Source organism: Cetorhinus maximus, chromosome 16 (genome assembly GCF_964194155.1).
Source record: "Cetorhinus maximus chromosome 16, sCetMax3.hap1.1, whole genome shotgun sequence".
Classification (NCBI taxonomy): Eukaryota; Metazoa; Chordata; class Chondrichthyes; order Lamniformes; family Cetorhinidae; genus Cetorhinus; species Cetorhinus maximus.
In genome coordinates, this window is record NC_135894.1 from 5,362,862 (window position 1) to 5,382,359 (window position 19,498).

The following is a 19,498-nucleotide window of genomic DNA, read 5'->3' on the forward strand; positions in this document are numbered from 1 at the left end:
TGTAAAGTTTCTCATTCTTGCTACCATTCTGTTAATTCTGCTTCAGCTCTTTAAGTGCGGGACCCGGAAACTCTCGCTCAGGCCCAACCTGTGATTGATAAAAATTGAACATAACTTCCTCATTTTTGTAATCTATAAGTCTGTTTATAACGTAGAAAAAAAATGTCTCAATATCTGTGTGTGTTTTCTTTGAAGTCTCTTTGGTCCTGCATCACGATTAAAATTGGACCACAAATTCACCGTGTTATTTTTAATTCAAAGGTTTGAGAGCATATCTGGCACCAGTGATTGAATAAGTAGAAAGCAATGGGAGTATAAATTTGCAGATTGATATGGGGAAATGGAGAAGAAAATTATTGTGGATTCAGACATGGGAGGGAGATGGTTTTTGATACTTTCTGTGCTCTGTGGTAAGACATTTCTCTCTCTCTCTTGTTCCAGCTGTTCCCATTTGTACCTGTGGCCTGACTGGCAGAGTCTGTGAACTCAACTGCTGCTGTGACCCTGACTGCTCCTCTACAGACATCAGTGTCTTTTCTTCCTGTCTGCCGGGCAGTGAACTGTAAGTCTCTGTTAGTGTGTTACTGCATTGCCTCCTGATCTGGCAATGCCGTAATTTTAACACAGGAACATAAGTAGCTGTGGACATAAGCTGTGGACCCTTTGGCCTCTTGAGTCTGCTGCACTATGCCTGATCATAATGACTCTTCTACCTCAACTCTGCTTTCCTACCCGTTCCTTATATCCTTCCTTTTATTATTTCATTGGATGTGGGTGTCACTGTCTAGGCAGCATTTTTATTGCCCATCCCCAATTGAGAAGGTGGTGGTGAGGTTCCTTCATGAACCAGTGCTGTCCATGCAAGATCAAACAAGCATCCACAATCTCTGGGGTAGAGAATTCCAAAGATTCACAACTCTGAATGAATCAGTTCCTCCTTATCTCAATCCTGAATAATCTGTATCCCATCTTCTAGATTCCCAGCCATGGGAAACAGCTTTTCAGTGTCTACACGGTCATGCCCCTTCAGATTCTTCTATGTTTCAATGAGATCACCTGTCATTCATCTAAGATTTTAAATTTATTTATTTAATGTTTGTATAATCATAGAGCCAAGCAATAGCTTTGTTAGTGGCTAGACGGAGTTCTTTTAGCCGCCTTCTTGTTTAGTCAGTGGACACTCCTCAAAAATACGAGTCATTGTTTGGACCACACCACAGCACACTGGATGGTCTTGGCGACCTCACTAATGTTGAGTGCTGCACAGATCATTGTTCAGTCTAGAAATGGTTTAGGAGACCCACTGTTGGAGCTCAAAGCTGGGTGGATGAGCAGTGGGCTCTACAACAAGAGTGGTTTCTGATGTATGGTTTCTCCCGCTAATCCTCCTGCCATGGGTCCACAGATGTTACTTCTCGCTGTCGTGTGTTGAACCATATGGGACGGCGTGATGGAAGGTATACTGCTGGTGGGTTGAGGAAGTTGTTGAATTAGAGCATTCTGGGTTAGACTCGACTTTTGCCAATTGCTTGCCTGTTGCAATTATCCTTCTGATGGTGTGGGGCGGTGGGGGCGGGGGTGCTGCTGTTCAGAGCAGGGAACCAAGGGAGGTGATTTGGTCAAAGAGTCCTGCATGATGTACATTGGTACATTTGTTGTGGTCAGATTGGTATCTTAATGGGCCGCAGTATTCTGCACTTGAGTACATGATCGCAAGAGGAGAGATCCTTAGGATGTTGGCCTGTGATCCCCATGAGCATCTTGTCAGTTTACTGTGAGCCTGTTGCAGGTTATTTTTCTGCTGTCTTGATGACGTGCTGCTTGTATGTAAGACTTCTGTCAAGGATGACGCCGAGATAGAAAAGGTGGCAATTGTTCAGACTCTGGCCATCCAGGATGATGTTCAGTTTCCTGTTAGCGCTGGCATTTTAAACATTCATTCATGGGTTGTGGGCTTCGCTGGCTGGGCCAATATTTATTATCCATCCCTAATTTCCCTTGAGAAGGTGCTGATGAGCTGCCTTCTTGAACTGCTGTATTCCATGTGGTATATGTGCACCCACAGTGCTGTTAAGAAGCGAGTTCCAGGATTTTGACCCAGTGACAGTGAAGGAATGGTGATATATTTCCAAGTCAGGATGGTGAGTGACTTGGAGGGGAACTTCCAGGTGGTGGTGTTCCCATCTATCTGCTGCCATTGTCCATCTAGATGGCAATGACTGTGTGCTTGGAAGATGCTGTTCATGGAGCCTTGGTGAATTCCTGCAGTGCACCTTGTAGATGGTACACACAGCTGCCACTGTGTGTCAGTGGTGGAGGGAGTGAATATTTTTTGGATGTGGTGCCAATCAAGTGGGCTACTTTGTCCTGGATGGTGTCAAGCTTCTTGGGTGTCTTGGGAGCTGCACTCATCCAGGCAAATGGGGAGTATTCCTTCACACTCCTGACTTATGTCTTGTAGATGGTGGACAGGCATTGAGGCATCAGAAGATGAGTTACGCATCACAGGATTCCAAGCCTCTGACCTGCTCTTGTAGCCATTGTATTTATATGGCTAGTCCAGTTCAGTTTCTGGTCAATGGTAACCACCCCCCCCCTCCCCCGCCCCACAAGGACGTTGATAGTGGGGGTTACATGATTGTAATGCCATTGAACGTCAAGTGGTTAGATTCTCTCTTGTTGGAGATGGTCATTTCCTGGCACTTGTGTGGTGTGAGTGTTACTTGCCACTTGTCAGCCCAAGTCTGGATATTGTCCTGCTCTTCCTGCATTTGGTCGTGGACTGCTCCATTATCGTGAATGGTGCTGAACATTATGCAATCATCAGCGAACATCCCCACTTCTGGCCTTATCATGGAAGGAAGGTCATTGATGAAGCAGCTGAAGGTGGTTGGGCTGGGGACACTATCCTGAGGAACTCCTGCAGTGATGTCCTGGAGCTGAGATGACTGATCTCCAGCAACCACAACCATCTTCCTTTGTGCTAGGCATGACTCCAACCAGTGGAGATTTTCCCCCGATTCCCATTGACTCCTGTTTTGCTAGGGCTCCTTGGTGTCACACACTGTCAAATGTGGCCTTGATGTCAAGGGAAACCACTTTCACCTTACCTCGAGTTCAGCTCTTTTGTCCATGTTTGAATCAAGGCTGTAATGAGGTCAGGAGTTGAGTGGCCCTGGCGGAACTCAAACTGGGCATCACTGTGCAGGTTACTGCTAAGCAAGTGCTGCTTGATAGCACTGTTGCTGACCCCTTCCATTCCTTTACTATTGATCGAGAGTAGACTGATGGGGAGGTAATTGGCCGAGTTGGATTTGTCCTGATTTTTGTGTACAGGATGTGCCTGGGCAATTTTCCAAATAGCTGGGCTGATGCTAACGTTGTAGTTGTATTGGAATAGCTTGGCTAGGGGCAGGGCAAGTTCTGGAGCATAAGCCTCCAGTATTATTGCCGGAATGTTGTCGGGGTACATATTCTTTGCTGTATCCAGTGCCTTCAGCCGTTTCTTGATATCACGTGGAGTGAATTAAATTGGCTGTAGACTGGCATCTGTGATGCTGGGGAGCTCCGGAGGAGGCCGAGATGGATCATCCACACGCCACTTCTGGCTGAAGATTGTAGCAAACGCTACAGCCTTATCTTATGCACTGATGTGCTTGGCTTCCCCATCATTTGAGGATGGGGATATTTGTGCAGCCTCCAGTGAATTGTTTAACTGTCTGCCGCCAGTCACTTCCTTTTGTATTCGGCCAGCTCGGTCGGGAGCAACCGAGCCACTCTTGGTGATGGACGTTGAAGTCTCCCTCCCAGAGTACATTTTGCACCCTTTCCACCCTCAGTGGTTCCTCCAAGTGGTGTTCAACATGGAGGAAGCACTGATTCATCAGCTGAGGGAGGGCGGTACGTGGAATTCAGCAGGAGGTTTCCTTGCCCACGTTTGACCAGGAGACTTCATGGTGTCTGGAGATGATGTTGAGGAATCCCAGGGCAACTCCCTGTTGACTGTGTATACCACCGTACTACCACCTCTGCTGGGCCTGTCCTTCCAATTTTGTATACCTCTATCAGGACCCCCCTCAACCTTCTCTGCTCTAAGGAAAACAAGGCTAGCTTATCCAGTCTCTCTCCAAAGCTGAAATGCTGCAGCCCAGGCAACACCCTGGTGAATCTTGTCTGCACCCTCTCCAGTGCAATCACATCCTTCCTATGGCAACCAGAAGTGCACACAGTAATCCAGCTGTGGTCTAACTAGCGTTTTACACAGCTCCAACATTACCGCCCTCTTCTTATTTTCTATGGCTCGGCTAATAAAGGCAAGTATCCCATATGCCTTCTAATCCCCCTTATCTACCTGTGCTGCTACCTTCAGGGATCTTTGGACATGTACACTAAGGTCCCTCTGATCCTCTGTACTTCCTAGGCTCCTACCATTCATTGTGTATTCCTTTGCCATGTTAGTCCTCCCAAAATGCATCACCTCACACTTCTCAGGATTAAATTCCATTTGCCACTGCTCTGGCCATCTTACCAGCCCATCTATATCTCACTATTACAGGACTTTCCTCCTCACTATGTACAACACCACCAATTTTCGCGTCATCTTCAAACTTACTGATCATACTTCCTATATTCACGTCTAAATCATTAATGTACAGAACAAACAGCAAGGGCCCCATAACTGATCCCTGCAGTACATCACTCGTTACAGGATTCCAATTGCAAAAACAACCTTTGACCCTGACACTCTGCCTCCTGGCACTAAGCCAATTTCGGATCCAATTTGCCAAATTGCCCTGGATCCAATGGACTCTTACTTTCTTGCCCATTCTCCCATCTGGAGCCTTGTCAAAAACCTTACTTAAGTCCACGTTGACTACATCAACTTCACTACCCTCATCTACAAAACTAGTCACCTCCTCGAAAAATTCAAACAAATTTGTTAGACATGATCTCCCCCTGACAAAGCCATACTGACTATCCCAGATTAATCCCTGCCCCTGCGAGTGGAAATTAATCCTGTGCCTCAGATTTTTTTCCAATAGTTTCCCTACCACTGATGTTAGACTCACTGCCCTGTCATTACCTGGTTTGTCCATACTATGCTTCTTGAATAATGGTGCCAAATTCGCTGTCCTCTAGCCCCCTGGAGCCTCTCTTGTAGCCAGAGAGGATTTGAAAATTAGTGCCAGAGCCCCTGCAATCTCCTGCCTTGCCTCACAAAGCAGCCTTGGGTACATCTCACCTGGGCCTGGGAATGTATCTACTTTTAAGCTCGCTAAAACCACTAATACCTTTTTCTTCAATGTTAATTTCTTCAAACATATCACAGTGCCCTTCCCTGATTTCTACACCTACATTGTCCTTCTCCATAGTGAACAAGGCTGAAAAGTAATCGTTCAAAACCTCACTCTCTGGCTCCACGCAGATTGCCACTTTGGCCCCAAGTGGGCTCTATTCTTCCCCTGGTTATCCTCTTGCCCTTAATATATTTATAAAATGCCTTCGGATTTTCCTATATCTTGTCCGCCCGTGTTTTATCTTGCCCCTGCTTTGCTCTGCTAATTATTTAATTATTCCTGCGCCCCACCCCACACCCACCCACACTTTCTCTACTCCTCGAGGGCTTCTGTTGTTTTCAGCCCTCTGTATCTGACATAAGCCACCTTTATAAACTTATTCAATGAAGCATGCAGGTTTCTTGGACTTGTTGGTCCTACCCTTCACCTTCAGGGGAACATGTTGGCCCTGAACTCTCACTATTGCCTTTTTGAATGACTCCCACTGCTCTGATGTAGACTTTCATACAAGTAGCTGCTCCCACTCCACTTTGGCCGGATCCTGACTGATCGTATTGAAACTGGCCTTCACCCAGTTCAGTAACTTTCTGTCCAGCCCATCTTTGTCCTTTTCCATAACTACTTTAATTTTCAGAGTTGTGGTCACTGTCGACGAAATGCTCCCCCACTGACACTTCTCCCACTTGCCCGGCTTCATTCCCTAAGATTAGGGCCAGGACAACCCCTTCTCTTGTGGGACTTTCTACATGCTGGCTCAAAAAGCTCTCCTGGATGCACTTTAAGAATTCCACCATTCACATCATGAGCAGCCCAATTAATATTGGGGAATTTGAAATCCCCTACTATTATTACCCTATTACTTTTACACTTCACTGAGATTTCCCTACATATCTGCTCCTCTCTCTCCCCCTGAATGTTTGGAGGCCTAAAGTACAATCCCAGCAAAGAGATTGCCCCCCTTTTTGTTTTTTAAGTTCTACCCATATGGCTTCATTTGAGGAATCTTCTATGATACCATCCCACTTTACTGCAGCAATTGACCCTTGATCAATAGGGCAATGGCAACTCCTCTTTTACACCCTGCCCTGTCACACATGAAGATTCTATACACTGTAATATTTAGCTGCCATCCCTGTCCTCCCCTCAACCATCTCTCTCTGATAGCACCAACATTACATTCCTATGTGTTAATCAATGTCCTCAATTAACCTGCCTTACTGGTAAAACTCCGTGGGTTAAAGTAAACGCAATCCAGCTTTGTGCCTTAACAGGTCTATATTTGTTCTCCCTTCCAGATTGATTCATTTCCCTTCTATATTTGGCTGTGCATCACCCCCTACTGTACCTCCGCTCTGCATCCCATCCCCCTGCCAAATCAGTTTAAAGCTGCGCCCCCCCGTCCCTGCCAGCAGCACTAACAAAGCCCCCAGAAGGATGTTTGTCCTGTTCCAGTTCATGAGCAACTCTCCGACTTGTACAGGCCCCAACTTCGCCAGAAACAGACCCAATAATTCCGGAAACTAAAGCTCTCCCTCCTGCACCATCTCTTCAGCCACGCATTCATCCTTTCTATCTCCTATTCCTATACTCACTAGCACAAAGTTCATGGTCTGAAGTTGTTGTGCTTAATGTTCACTTCAAAAGGCCGTAAATTACCCAATCAAAAGATGAGGTGCCGTTCCTCCGGTTTGCCTTGGGCTTCACTGGAGCATTGCAGGAGCCATGGACAGACATGTGGGCATGGGAGCAAGGTGGTGTGTTGAATTGGCAAGCAACAGGAAGGTCTGGGTCATGCTTGCAGACTGAGTGAAGGTGTTCTGCAAATCGGTCCCCCATTCTGCGTTTAGTCTCCCCAATATAGAGGAGACTGCTTCGGGATCAGCGAATACAGTCGGCAAAATTGAAGGAGGTGCAAGTGAAACGCCCTTTCTCCTGAAAGGAGTGTTTGGGGCCTTGGATCATGAGAACGGAAGCAGTAAATGACGAGGTGTTGCACCATCTGCAATTGCATGGGAAGGTGCCATTGAAAGGCGATGAGGATTTGAGGGGTGATGGAGGAGTGGACTAGAGTGTCACGGAGGGAATGCTCCCTATGGAATGCTGACAGGGGGTGAGGAAAAGATGTGTTTTGTGGTGGCCTCATGTTGGAGATGACAAAAATAGTGGGGGCTGATCCTTTGAATATGGATCCTGGTGGGGTGAAAAGTGAGGACACGTTGGACCCTATCAGGGTTCTGGGAGACAGGGGAAGGGGTGAAGACAGAAATGTGGGAAACAGTTCCTCTGACATGTCTTCCTTCTTACTTAACCGAGGTTTTTTCCACCCACGGTGGTTGACAGGGCCCTCAACCGTGTCCGGCCCACCTCCCGCGCATTCGCCCTCACACCTTCCTCTCCCTCCCAGAAACATGATAGTGTCCCCCTTGTCCTCACTTATCACCCCACCAGCCTCCGCATTCAAAGGATCATCCTCCGCCATTTCCACCAGTTCCAGCATGATGCCACCACCAAACACATCTTCCCTTCACCCCCCCTGGCGGTTTTACGCAGGGATCGATCCCTCTGGGCACCCTGGTCCATTCCTCCATCACCCCCTACACCTCAACCCCCTCCCACAGCACCTTCCCATGCAACCGCAGAAGGTGCAACACCTGCCCCTTCACTTCCCCTCTCCTCACCGTCCAAGGGCCCAAATACTCCTTTCAAGTGAAGCAGCATTTCACTTACACTTCCCTCATTTTAGTCTACTGCATTCGCTGCTCCCAATGCGGTTTCCTCTACATTGGAGAGACCAAACACAGACTGGGTGACTTCTATGCGGAACACCTTCGGTGTGTCCGCAAGCGTGACCCAGACCTCCCTGTCGCTTGTCATTTCAACACTCCACCCTGCTGTCATGCCCACATGTCCGTCCTTGGCTTGCTGCAATGTTCTAGTGAAGCTCAATGCAAACTGAAGGAACAGCACCTCATCTTCCGACCAGGCACTTTACAACCTTCCGGACTGAATATTGAGTTCAAAAACTTTAGATTATGGACTTTCTCCTCCATCCCCACCCCATTTCCGATCCCCCCTTTTCCAATAATTCATATATATATTTTTCTTTTCCCACCTATTTCTATTATTTTTAAATGTATTCCTATCCATTGTTTTATCTCTATATTTTAGCCTATTTGGATCCCTTCCCCCTAGGGCTACCTGTACCTTGCTCGTCCTGCTTTCTACCCTTAATGTCACCATTAGCACATTCCTTAGCTAATGTCACCACTGTGAACACCTCTTTGTCGTTTTGTCTATGACATCTTTTGGCAATCTCCACCAATCACTGGCCCTCTATCCAGCTTTACCTGTCTTCCCCCCACCCCACCCTTAAACCAGCTTATCCCAGAAATGAAAGGCTTAACATATGAGGAATGTTTGAGGACTCTGGATCTATACTCGATGGAGTTTAGAAGGATGAGGGGGGATCTGATTGAAACCTACAGAATACTGAAATGTCTGGATAGAGTGGACGTGGGGAAGATGTTTCCATTAGTATGAGAGACTAGGACCCGAGGGCACAGCCTCAGAGTAAAGGGAAGACCTTTTAGAACAGAGATGAGGAGAAACTTCTTTAGCCAGAGAGTTGTGAATCTATGGAATTCATTGCCACAGAAGGCTGTGGAGGCCAGGTCATTGAGTGTATTTAAGACTGAGATAGATAGGTTCTTGATTGGTAAGGGGATCAAAGGTTACGGGGAGAAGTCGGGTGAATGGAGTTGGGAAACTTATCAGCCATGATTGAATGGCGGAGCAGACTCGATGGGCCGAATGGCCTAATTTCTGCTCCTATATCTTATGGTCTTATGGGAAGGAAATCTGTCTGGCCTACATGTCACTCCAGACCTCTAGACCCACGGCAATGTTGTTGACTCTTAAATGTAAGCCACTAAGTTGTAACAAACCGCTACAAAGACAGAAACCGGACGGACCACCCGGTATCGACCTCGGAACCGGAAACAACATCAGCAATCGCAGCCCTGTCGACCTGGCAAAGTCGTCCTTACTAACATCTGGGGGCTAGTGCCATAGTTGGGAGAGCTGTCTCACAGGCTACTCAATTAACAGCCTGACATAGTTATCCTCACGGAATCATACCTTACAGATAATGTCCCAGACTCTACCATCACCATCCCTGGGTATGTCCTGTCCCACGGGCAAGACAGGCCCAGTAGAGGTGGCAGCACAGTGGTATACAGTGGTATACAGTGGACAGGGAGTTGCCCTCAACATCGACTCCGGACTCCATGAAGTTTCATGGCATCATGTAAAACATGGGAAGGAAACCTCCTGCTGATTACCACGTACCGCCCTCCCTCAGCTGATGTGCCCCTCCATGTTGAACATCACTTGGAGGAAGCACTGAGAGTGGCAAGGGTGCAGAATGTTCTCTGGGTGGGGGACTTCAATGTCCATCACCAAGAGCGGCTCGGTAGCACCACTACTGACCGAGCTGGCCAAGTCCTAAATGACATAGCTGCTAGACTGGGTCTGCGGCAGGTGGTGAGGGAACCAACTAGAGGGAAAAACATACTTGACCTCATCTTCACCAACCTGCCTGCCGCAGATCTAACTGTCCATGACAGTATCGGTAGGAGTGACCAGTGCACAGTCAGTGTGGCACTACCACCGTGCTAAATGGGATAGATTTCAAACAGATCTAGCAACTCAAGACTGGTCGCCCATGAGGCGCTGTGGGCCATCAGCAGCAGCAGCAGAATTGTACTTGACCACAATCTGTAACCTCATGGCCCAGCATATCCCTCACTCTTCCATTACCATCAAGCCAGGGGATCAACCCTGGTTCAATGCAGGAGGGCATGCCAGGAGCAGCACCAGGCATACCTAAAAATGAGGTGTCAACCTGGTGAAGCGATAACACAGGACTACTTGTGTACCAAAGAGCATAAGCAGCAAGTGATAGACAGGGCTAAGCTATCCCACAACCAACGGATCAGATCTAATCTCTGCAATCCGGCCACATCCAGTCATGAATTGTGGTGGACAATTAAACAACCCACTGGAGGAGGTGGCTCCACAAATATCCCCATCCTCAATGATGGAGGAGCCCAGCACAGCAGTGTAAAAGATAAGACTGAAGCATTCGCAACAATCTTCAGCCTGAAGTGCCAAGTGAATGATCCATCTCGGCTTCCTCTGGTTGTCCCCAGCATCACAGATGCCAGTCTTCAGCCAATTCGAATCACTCCACGTGATATCAAGAAATGGCTGAAGGCACTGGATATTGCAAAGGCTATGGGCCCTGACAACATTCCGGCAATAGTACTGAGGACATGTGCTCCAGAACTTGCTCTGCCCCTAGCCAAGTTGTTCCGTACAGATACAACACTGGCATCTACCCGGCTATGTGGAAAATTGCCCAGGTATGTCCTGTACACAAAAAGCAGGAATAATCCAATCCAGCCAATTACAGACTCATCACTCTAGTCTCCATCATCAGTAAAGTAATAGAAGGGGTCATCAACAGGGCTATCAAGCGGCACTTGCTTACAATAAACTGCTCACTGATGCCCAGTTTAGGTTATGCCAGGGCCACTCAGCTCCTGACCTCGTTCGGGCCTTGGTTCAAACATGGACAAAAGAGCTGAACTCCCGAGCTGAGGTGAGAGTTGCTGCCCTTGACATCAAGGCAGCATTTGACCGAGTGTAGTATCAAGGAGCCCTTGAAAAACTACAGTCAATGGGAATCAGGGGGAAAACTCTCTGCTGGTTGGAGTCATACCCAGCACAAAGGAAGATCGTTGTGGTTGTTGGAGGTGAGTCATCTCAGCTCCAGGACCTCACTGCAGGAGTTCCTCAGGGTAGTGTCCCAGGCCCAATCATCTTCAGCTGCTTCATCAATGATCTGATAAGGTCAGAAGTGGGGATGTTCGCTGATGTTTGCACAATGTTCAGCACCATTCGCGAGTCCTCAGATACTGAACCAGTCCATGTCCAAATGCAGCAAGACCTGGACAATATCCAGGCTTGGGCTGACAAGTGGCAAGTAACATTCACGCCGCATAAGTGTCAGGCAATGACCATCTCCAACAAGAGAATATCCGACCATCGCCCCTTGATGTTCAATTGCATGACCATCACTGAATTCCCAACTATCAACATCCTGGGGGTTACCATTGACCAGAAACTGAACTGGACCAGCCATATAAATACTGTGGCTACAAGAGCAGTTCAGAGGCTAGGAACTGTGCGATGAGTAACTCACCTCATGACTCCCCAAAGTCTGTCCACCATCTACAAGGCAGGAGTGTGATGGAATACTCCCCACTTGCCTGGATGAGTGCAGCTCCTACAACATTGAAGAAGCTTGACACCGTCCAGGACAAAGCAGTCTGCTTTATTGGCACCGCATCCACAAACATTCACTCCCTCCACCACCGACGCACAGTAGCAGCAGTGTGTTCCATCTACAAGATGCACTGCAGGAATTCACCAAGGCTCCTTAGACAGCACCTTCCAAACCCACGACCACTACCACCTAGAAGGACAAGGGCAGCAGATAGATGGTAAGACCACCATCTGGAAGTTCTCCTCCAAGCCACTCACCATCTTGACTTGGAAAAAAAATCACCATTCCTTCACTGTCATTGGTTCAAAATCATGGGACTCCCTTCTGGACAGCACTGTGGGTGTACCTAGACCACATTGGCTGCTGTGGTTCAAGAAGGCAGATCATCAACACCTTCTGAAGGCCAACTAGGGATGGTCAATAAATGCTGGCCCAGTGAGCGAAGCCCACATCCCGTGATGAATGAAGAAAAAAGTTCCAATACATTCTTTATTGCTATTTTCAATTTTATCCTGTCAATTTTGTATTCAAATCTTTTCTCTATTGTATATTGAACTTTTCATTGATCGAATACCATTTTATTTTAATTTCGACATATTTAGTCATCTCGGAAAATCTAACCCTGAATGTCCTTACATTCTTTCTTGTGGGGATGTGTCTAAGTCGACCTCCACTTTAAAAGTCACACAATCTTAATTTACTGTACTCAATTCCAGTCAATCCGGGCCAGATTCCTTTTCACTTGACTCAGACTTCCTTGAAGTGAAGACCGTCTTATTGCATATTCCACATCAAGGGACAGGAGATAATTTAGGAAAATGGAGCCAGTGAGATCGGACAGTGTGTAACCCGGGCCGGATGGAGCCAGTGAGATCGGACAGTGTGTAACCCGGGGAGGATGGAGCCAGTGAGATCGGACAGTGAGTAACCCGGGGAGGATGGAGCCAGTGAGATCGGACAGTGTGTAACCCGGGGAGGACGAAAACGGAGAGATTGGACAGTGTGTAACGCGGGGAGGATGGAGCCAGTGAGATCGGACAGTGTGTAAGCCGGGGAGGATGGAGCCAGTGAGATCGTCCAGTGTGTAATCCGGGGAGGTGAGAGCCAGTGAGATCGGACAGTGAGTAACCCGGGGAGGATGGAGCCAGTGAGATCGGACAGTGTGTAACCCGGGGAGGATGGAGCCAGTGAGATCGGACAGTGTGTAACCCGGGGAGGATGGAGTCAGTGAGATCGGACAGTGAGTAACCCGGGGAGGATGGAGCCAGTGAGATCGGACAGTGTGTAACCCGGGGAGGATGGAGCCAGTGAGATCGGACAGTGTGTAACCCGGGGAGGATGGAGTCAGTGAGATCGGACAGTGTGTAACCCGGGGAGGATGGAGCCAGTGAGATCGGACAGTGTGTAACACGGAGAGGATGGAGCCGGTGAGATCGGACAGTGTGTAACCCGGGGAGGATGGAGCCAGTGAGATCGGACAGTGAGTAACCTGAGGAGGATGGAGCCAGTGAGATCGGACAGTGAGTAACCCGGGGAGGATGGAGCCAGTGAGATCGGACAGTGAGTAACACGGAGAGGTTGGAGCCAGTGAGATCGGACAGTGTGTAACCCGGGGAGGATGGAGCCAGTGAGATCGGACAGTGAGTAACCTGAGGAGGATGGAGCCAGTGAGATCGGACAGTGAGTAACCCGGGGAGGATGGAGCCAGTGAGATCGGACAGTGAGTAACCCGGGGAGGATGGAGCCAGTGAGATCGGACAGTGAGTAACCCGGGGAGGATGGAGCCAGTGAGATCGGACAGTGAGTAACCCGGGGAGGATGGAGCCAGTGAGATCGGACAGTGTGTAACCTGAGGAGGATGGAGCCAGTGAGGTCGGACAGTGTGTAACCAGGTGAGGATGGAGCCAGTGAGATTGGACAGTGATAACCCGGGGAGGATGGAGCCAGTCAGATCGGACAATGAGTAGCCCGGGGAGGATGGAGCCAGTGAGATCGGACAGTGAGTAACCCGGGGAGGATGGAGCCAGTGAGATCGGAAAGTGTGTAACCCAGGGAGGACGGAGCCAGTGAGATCGGACAGTGAGTAGCCCGGGGAGGATGGAGCCAGTGAGATCGGACAGTGAGTAACCCAGGGAGGATGGAGCCAGTGAGATCGGACAGTGATTAACCCGGGGAGGATGGAGTCAGTGAGATCGGACAGTGAGTAACCCTGGGAGGACGGAGCCAGTGAGATTGTCCAGTGTGTAATCCGGGGAGGTTGGAGCCAGTGAGATCGGACAGTGAGTAACGTGGGGAGGAGGGAGCCAGTGAGATCGGACAGTGTGTAATCCGGGATGGTTGGAGCCAGTGAGATCAGACAGTGTGTAACCCGGGGAGGATGTAGCCAGTGAGATCGGACAGTGTGTAACCCGGGGGAATGGAGTCAGTGAGATCGGACAGTGTTTAACCCGGGGAGGATGGAGCCAGTGAGATCGGACAGTGTGTAACCCGGAGAGGATGGAGCCAGTGAGATCGGACAGTGTGTAACCCGGGGAGGATGGAGCCAGTGAGATCGGACAGTGAGTAACCCGGGGAGGGTGGAGCCAGTGAGATCGGACAGTGAGTAACCCAGGGAGGATGGAGCAAGTGAGATCGGACAGTGTGTAACCCGTGGAGGATGGAGTCAGTGAGATTGGACAGTGAGTAAACCGGGGAGGATGGAGCCATTGAGATCGGACTTTGTGTAACCCGGGGAGGATGGAACCAGTGAGATCGGACAGTGTGTAACCAGGGGAGGATGGAGCCACTGAGATCGGGCAGTGAGTAGCCCGCGGAGGATGGAGCCAGTGAGATCAGACAGTGTGTAACCCGGGGAGGATGGAGCCAGTGAGATCGGACAGTGAGTAACCCAGGGAGGACGGAGCCAGTGAGATCGGACAGTGAGTAACCCGGGAGGATGGAGCCAGTGAGAACGGACAGTGAGTAACCCGGGGAGGACGGAGCCAGTGAGATCGTCCAGTGTGTAATCCGGGGAGGTTGGAGCCAGTGAGATCGGATAGTGAGTAAACCGCAGAGGACGGAGACAGTGAGATTGGACAGTGTGTAATCCGGGCAGTTGGAGCCAGTGAGATCGGACAGTGTGTAACCTGGGGAGGATGGAGCCAGTGAGATCGCACAGTGTGTAACCCGGGGAGGATGGAGTCAGTGAGATCGGACAGTGAGTAACCTGGGGTGGATGGAGCCAGTGAGATCGGACAGTGTGTAACCCGGGGAGGATGGAGGCAGTGAGATCGGACAGTGTGTAAAGCGGGGAGGATGGAGCCAGTGAGATCGGACAGTGTGTAACCAGAGGAGGATGGAGCCAGTGAGATCGGACAGTGTGAAATCCGGGCAGGTTGAAGCCAGTGAGATCGGACAGTGTGTAACCCGGGGAGGATGGAGCCAGTGAGATCGGACAGTGTGTAACCCGGGGAGGATGGAGTCAGTGAGATTGGACAGTGAGTAACCCGGGGAGGATGGAGCCAGTGAGATCGGACAGTGTGTAACCCGGGGAGGATGGAGCCAGTGAGATCGGACAGTGTGTAAAGCGGGGAGGATGCAGCCAGTGAGATCGGACAGTTTGTATCCTGAGGAGGATGGAGCCAGTGACATCGGACAGTGAGTAACCCGGGGAGGATGGGGCCAGTGAGATTGGACAGTGAGTAACCCGGGGAGGATGGAGCCAGTGAGATCGGACAGTGTGTAACCCGGGGAGGGTGGAGTCAGTGAGATCGGACAGTGAGTAACCTGAGGAGGAAGGAGCCAGTGAGATCGGACAGTGAGTAACCCGGGGAGGATGGAGCCAGTGAGATCGGACAATGAGTAACCCGGCGAGGATGGAGCCAGTGAGATCGGACAGTGAGTTACCCGGGGAGGATGGAGCTAGTGAGATCTGACAGTGAGTAACCTGGGGAGGATGGAGCCAGTGAGATTGGATAGTGTGTAACCCGGGGAGGATGGAGCCAGTGAGATGGGACAGTTTGTAATTCAGGGAGGATGAAGCCAGTGAGATCGGACAGTTTGTAACCCGGGGTGGATGGAGCCAGTGAGATCGGACAGTGTGTAACCTGAGGAGGATGGAGCCATTGAGATCGGACAGTGTGTAACCCGGGGGGGGGATGGAGCTAGTGAGATCGGACAGTGAGTAACCCGGGGAGGATGGTGACAGTGAGATCGGACAGTGATTAACCCGGGGAGGACGGAGCCAGTGAGATCGTCCAGTGTGTAATCCGGGGAGGTTGGAGCCAGTGAGATCGGACAGTGAGTGACCCGGGGTGGACGAAGCCAGTGAGATCGGACAGTGTGTAACCCGGGGAAGATGGACTCAGTGAGATCGGGCAGTGAGTAACCCGGGGAGGATGGAGCCAATGAGATCGGACAGTGTGTAACCCGGGGAGGATGGAGCCAGTGAGATCGGACAGTGAGTAACCCGGGGAGGATGGAGCCAATGGGACCGGACAGTACACGTTTGAAGTGGTCGGTGGATTTGATAGGTTTCGGCCCTGTGCACTAGGCTTCTCAAGATTTACTGGCTGGGGCACTGGGACCTGAGTAATTGACCAAAATGGAACAGAAAGACTCGGCTTAGCTTCTTTATTTTGAATATTTTAAGGCCGAGCTGTCTCGATCCTTGATTAGCAAGGGGGTGAGGGGTTATCGGGGGTAGGCAGGAATGTGAGGTTGAGGTTACCGTCAGGTCAGCCATGATATTGAATGGAGCAGGCTCGATGGGCCGAGTGGCCTATTCCTGCTCCGTGTTTGTGTTTTCACAGATGAAGCAAAAAGTCTACATTACATCTACATCACATTAGTATTTGTCTCATTTTCTACCCTGCAATAATTAGATCTCGCAGTGAATGATAGAGTGAGGAGAAAGGTCCACAGCTGAAAGTAAACAGGGATTGTCGACTGTTGATCAACAGCAGCTGAACCAGCACCGGATTGTGGGAGCACCAACCGGGGAGAACCCTCCCAGTTCAAAGAGCTTCCGTAGATTGACTGGAGAGAAAGGTAAGAGAAAGTTCCATTTACTCTGCTAAACACTGATCCTATAGACAGTGCACAAAGGTTACAAGGTAAGGCAGGAAACGGTGAGGGTGAAACTGGGAGAGTCTGACCACCGAGTACAATTATCCGGCATGAGGCTATGTACTGGAATGTGAAGTAAGATCAGTTTCTGTATTGAAACACAGTCACAAGTGAATCTTGTGTGTATTTTGGAGTAAAAGGATTTGATCTAAGAGGTGACTCCAGTCTGAGGCACAACCCAGCAAATGGACATGCGTCTGTTTGTTAGGTGAGACTTAACTCACACTAACGCCTTCAGATTTCAGTGTTAAATTGGCTTTGATCTGGCAGCACAACAAATGGGAGATTGAGCTGAGAAATTAATTATTCTATGGTCAGGAAATGTGCCTCAAAATCAACATCAAATAGAAAGCCAGCGTTGGCTTCTCAGTGTATTTCACAGAATCACAGAGTGCAGAAGAGGCCCTTCGTGAGAAACACCTGACTTACCTACCTAATCCCATTTACCAGCACTTGGCTCATAGCTTTGAATGTTATGATGTGCCAAGTGCTCATCCAGGTACTTTTTAAAGGATGTGAGGCAACCCGGCTCCACCACCCTCCCAGGCAGCGCATTCCACACCGTCACCACCCTCTGGGTAAAAAAGTTTTTTTCTCACATCCCTGCTAAACCTCCAGCTCCTCACCTTGAACTTATGTCCCCTCGTGACTGACCCTTTAACTAAGAGGAACAGCTGCTCCCTATCCACCCTGTCCATGCCCCTCATAATCTTGTACACCTCGATCAGGTCACCCCTCATTCTTCTCTGCTCCAACGAAAACAGCCCAAGTCTATCCAACCTCTCTTCATAACTTAAATGCTTCTCCCAGACAACATCCTGGTGAATCTCCTCTGCACTCCCTCCAGTGCAATCACATCCTTCCTATAATGTGGTGGCCAGAACTGCACACAATACTCCAGCTGTGGCCTCACTAAGGTTCTGTACAACTCCAACAGGACCTCCCTACTTTTGTAATCTATGCTTCGATTGATAAAGGCAAGAGTCCCATATGCCTTTTTGGCACCTCTGTCTTCAGAGATCTATGGACACACACGCCAAGATCCCGTTGTTCCTCAGAACTTTCTAGTGTCATGCCATTTATTGAATACTTCCTTGTCAAATTACTCCTTCCAAAGTGTATCACCTCACACTTTACAGGGTTAAATTCCATCTGCCACTTATCTGCCCATTTGACCATCCCGTCTATATCTTCCTGTAGCCCAAGACACTCAACCTCACTGTTAACCACCCGGCCAATCTTTGTGTCATCCACAAACTTACTAGTCCTACCCACATTGTCATCTATGTCATTTTTATAAATGATGAATAATAGGGGACCCAGCACAGATCCCTGTGGTACACCACTGGACACAGGCTTCCAGTCACTAAAGCAGCCTTCTGTCATCACCCTCTGTCTCCTACAACTAAGCCAATTTTGAATCCACCTCGTCAAATTACCCTGTCTCCCATGTGCATTTGCCTTCTTTATAAGTCTCCCATGTGGGACCTTGTCAAAGGCTTTGCTGAAATCCATATAAACTACATCAACTACACTACCCTCATCTACACACCTGGTCACCTCCTCAAAAAATTAAATTAAATTTGTTATAACCTCCCTCTGACAAAGCCATGCTGACTATACCTGATCAAACCTTGCCTCTCCCAGTGGAGATATATTCTCTCCTTCAGAATTTTCTCCAATAGTTTCCCTACCACTGACGTGAGACTCACTGGCTTGTAGTCCCCTGGCTTCTCTCTACAACCCTTCTTAAATAGCGGAACCACATTAGCTGTTCTCCAGTCCTCTGGCACCTCCCCCGTGGCCAGAGAGGAATTAAAAATTTGGGTCAGAGTTCCTGCGATCTCCTCCCTTGCCTCCCTCAGCAGTCTGGGACACACATCATCCGGACCTGGAGATTTCTCCACTTTTAAGTCTGCCAACACCTCCAATACCTTGTCACTCCCTATATCAATTTGCTCAAGAACCTCGCAGTCCCTCTCCCGGAGTTCGACTCCTTCATCCTCATTCTCTTGGGTGAAGACGGATGTGATGTATTCATTCAACACTCTAGCGATGTCCTCTGGCTCCACCCATAGGTTGCCCCCTTGGTCCCTTATGGGCCCTACTCTTTCCCTGGTTATCCTCTTCACATTGATATACTTATAGAATATCTCGGGATTTTACCTACTTTTACCAGCCAGAGCTTTCTCACACCCACTCTTTACTCTCCTAATTGCTTTCTTAAGCTCCACCCTGGACTTTCTGTACTCCACTAATGCCTCCGCTGATTTGTTTCCCTTGTACCTGCTTAAAGCCTCTCTTTAAGAAAAATAGATAAAAGCAAAATACTGCGGATGCTGGAAATCTGAAACAAAAACAAAAATTGCTGGAAAAATTCAGCATGTCTGACAGCATCTGTGGAGAGAAAGACAGAGTGAGCGTTTCAAATCCGTATGACTCTTCATCAGGGGAGTTGAGAGAAAATGTCGAATGGAGAAGGAGAATAGAGTTGGGGCCACAATAACATGAGCCTTGATCTTAACAAATGGCAGAACATACTCGAGAGGCCAAATGGCCTTCTTCGACTCCTCATTTGTATGTTTGTATTTCACATAAGGGTTGGGGGCAAAATTAGAATTGAAACGACTAAAATATAGAGAATGGAACCAGAGATCAGATGGTGGGTGACTCAGGGAGGATGGAGCCAGTGAGATCGGACAGCGCATGACCCGGGGTGTGTTGAGTTTGAGCAGCAGGTGAAGCT

General features: G+C 49.0%; 1 protein-coding gene across 1 annotated transcript in view; it reads left to right on the forward strand.

Moving 5' to 3' along the window:
- Positions 1-444: 444 nt before the first annotated feature.
- The window catches only part of LOC144691318 (NACHT, LRR and PYD domains-containing protein 3-like), a 58,778-nt gene continuing 39,724 nt past the window's right edge, over positions 445-19,498 (forward strand). Inside the window, exons 1-2 of the mRNA XM_078559320.1 lie at positions 445-562; positions 16,509-16,674. The gene's annotated coding sequence lies outside the window, so the exon portion shown is untranslated. The remainder of the gene's footprint in view (positions 563-16,508; positions 16,675-19,498) is intronic.